The sequence below is a fragment of the Penaeus monodon genome, chromosome 28 (assembly GCF_015228065.2).
Source record: "Penaeus monodon isolate SGIC_2016 chromosome 28, NSTDA_Pmon_1, whole genome shotgun sequence".
Lineage (NCBI taxonomy): Eukaryota > Metazoa > Arthropoda > Malacostraca > Decapoda > Penaeidae > Penaeus > Penaeus monodon.
The window spans coordinates 18,602,600-18,603,056 of record NC_051413.1 but is presented as its reverse complement, the minus strand read 5'-3'; positions in this window follow the sequence as shown (position 1 = coordinate 18,603,056).

Below are 457 nucleotides of genomic sequence, written 5' to 3'. Positions count from 1 at the left end.
TGTGTGTGCTGATATGTAGATTGGTAGACGAACAAATTCAAATTAGGTTATTACGGAATACAGTTGTTGAGTTGAAATGTTTATAATATACAACACAAAAAATTATCTTCTAAAACTATATTATAGTGATATTGAAGTTCTCTTTCTTGCACATGCACACACGCTGTTTATTTTGTGGCTTACGGCTTATGAATACACTTTTTCTATCCTCATGGGTTGTACACTGTAACAAGCAGACTCAGCCACAAATCGACCTCACACTTGGCCCACACAAAATATAAAGTCATTCGTAAATACCACCTTTTCCACAATCGCACTTGCATATACACAATGTACACAGCGTCAGGCATGTATTCTCGTAAAAACTACGTACACTGTATACATACATTTAAAGCTGCACACACTGGTGCAAGACTTTTCAATCGTAGATGAATATGTAAAGCTTTTTATCGCGCAA